Source organism: Salmo salar, chromosome 03 (assembly GCF_965601325.2).
Source record: "Salmo salar chromosome 03, fSalSal1, whole genome shotgun sequence".
In the NCBI taxonomy this organism is placed as follows: Eukaryota; Metazoa; Chordata; class Actinopteri; order Salmoniformes; family Salmonidae; genus Salmo; species Salmo salar.
The window spans coordinates 58,003,789-58,006,359 of NC_138293.1; the positions used below are offsets into that span (position 1 = coordinate 58,003,789).

The 2,571-nt window shown below is 39.6% G+C and overlaps 1 long non-coding RNA gene across 1 annotated transcript; it reads left to right on the top strand.

Annotated features, from left to right (window-relative positions):
• Nucleotides 1–380: 380 nt before the first annotated feature.
• LOC145877491 (uncharacterized) lies at nt 381–1,219 on the top strand. Its single transcript, XR_014391793.1, has 2 exons — nt 381–460; nt 694–1,219. It is a non-coding gene; the product is annotated as an uncharacterized LOC145877491 (long non-coding RNA).
• The last annotated feature ends 1,352 nt before the right edge of the window (nt 1,220–2,571 follow it).

The window sequence follows — 2,571 nt, forward strand, 5'->3', positions numbered from 1 at the left end:
AGCATTGGTGGCAAATTTGATGGCTGAATGGTGAAGAACGTCTAGCCGCTCGAGAGCTTCCTTACCTGCCGATCTATAAATTATGTCTCCGTAATCTGGCATGGGTAGGATGGTCATCTGAATTAGGGTTAGTTTGGCAGCTAGTTTGGCACCTCACGTCAGGATGTAGCAAGCACTTTAATTAATTAAGCAATTACCAACGCCGCTTCCCGTTCATTTCAATGGAAGGAAAGCGGTGAGAAGCTGAGAGGGCGGGGGACCTTTGGGCGGTGTGAAGGTGGCGTGGGAGGCAGTGAAAAATATAAACTTTTCCCAACTGTATGCAAATCACCAGTGGTGACCGCTGGGTGATGACCAATCATATCGAGTGGTTCCCATGACGAATTTGACACGATAAGACCCAAGGCTGGAGACTTTCTTCAGCAAAGATGGCTGACAAAAATACAAGGATGGAACAAATGTTAGTGATTATAACGTCATAACGAAACATGCAAAAAAAAATGTTACAGTTGACAGGAATATGTTAGTTAATGTAGAGACAAACGAGTATGCATATTTTTTTTATCATAAAGTTAATTTACGAAAATCGCGATTTAGCAACCTAGCTGACTAGCTAACATTAGCTAGCTGGTTAGCTTTATGGGTGTTCTGACATGAGTATGAAATTGTAATTCTGGTTGTTTAATGTTTTAGGGACTCCTTCAACAACCAGAAAACCAGGCTGCTGTCTTGTGAAACATTGTATGTAAAGAATCTAGCTAGCTAAAGCATTTACTGTAAATTTAATGTACAATTTTGTAAGCTTGCCTTGCTGATATTTGCCATGCAAGGCAGATAGGTGAAATAACGTAGCTAGCTAGCTATGTCCCTTGCTTATTGTACAGTGGAGGATAAAAATACCTGTATGCCTATGGATGTGTAGCTAGCAATCTAGCCGATCTGTGTATGGACCCAAACGTTTGGTATACATATTAGTTCAGAACCTAGCTATGAACCTCAGCTATCATAGCCAGTTGTATCAACTTCAAAACAGTCTGCATGACATTAATGAAGCCTATGGATTGAGCAGAATATAATATAACTTTGTGCCAAGGATGCAAGTTGTATGGAGATGTGGTTATTACCATGCATGAGATCCCCACATTGTAGCCTGTACATTTAATATATTTACTGATCATGTACTCTACCTTGGCAAATAAAGGTGCAGCTCATGTATGAATGTCTTTGAGATTATTTTTCAGTCATATCCAATACCAGGAGTATCAAATTCCAGTCTTTGAATGATGCTGTGTCTGCATGTACAGCATGTATTACAATTATACACTTCAACAGTGTTTACCAATCTTGGTCCTGGGACATCAATGGTTACACATTGTAACTAATAGAATAGAAACAGGATTTAAATAGGAGCAGGAAAGGCAGCATATGATTAATGAATCTCTGGGAAACCTAAACATTCTCTCAGTTCATCACACCGACACAGTAGAGAGTTTTAGGCCTACACTATGTGGATCGGTTTTCAAAGTTATACATGCCTTCTTAAAATGAATAACATTTTACGAAATCTCTGTAATATTTGTGTAATGTAGGATGCAGTGACTGACTGCATGTGCTATTTTATATAGGTTGGAGTGCAGGTAGCCTATATGCATGTGTAGTGTATAAGAGTATATTAACTCAAGTGCCAGGCACTCAAATGTCCATTTAATATATATAACAACATGTTAAATGTTATAAAAATTGCTTTAGAAAGACTACCACTTGAAAATTGGCATAGACAATCTATCTAGGCCACTCTAGAGAAAAAGAAACAGACCAGTGAGAGTGGTAGGCAGCAGCATATTCAACACCTGTATTGTTTTTTAAGGATGTTTAAATGACGACCTGTCGATAGCCATATAAAGAGATAGTCTTGAATGTTCTCGTGCATCCCACAACGTTTTGGAACAGTGCACGAAAATACTCCTCAAGTAATGACTGCGTTACTATGTTATTATTCCAGTATTAAATGTTGCTGTTATGTCCTCAGTTGTCATGGATAGGCTAATGTTTATCACTAAAGCGTGAGAAACGAGCCGCTGTCAAAGTGTGAGAAGTTTGGACTACTGCAAGTGATGATCCTACCTGAGAGAACTCTCTCAGGTTTCATTCAAGACACCCATGCGTCAGCAACAGCTGCCCTGCAGCGTGGACGGTCTCAGAGAAGGAGGAAAGGTTATCAGCGAAGGCTTGAAAGAAGACTTACTACAGGGTTACTTGGCTTTTGTGGAAATACCTTTTTGACAGGACAATGTAAACCAGGTTGGGTAAACAGAAACACCGAGTTGTATGTAATCTTTTAGCACTGCGGTGGTCTTTTGCTGAGGGTCCACTGAGCGGGTCGTTTGCGTGGGAGGAAAAGTGTTCAACGTTTTGTAGTCAGTCTGTCAGTTGAGGCTTTGAAATTCACATAATCTTCTTGCTATGTTTACAGTGTGGTGCGATCATGACAACATGGCCAGTGGCTTTACAAGATTGAATTTATTCTTGCCAAGTAAATAATTGAATCACTGACATCTTGAAGTTATTTTT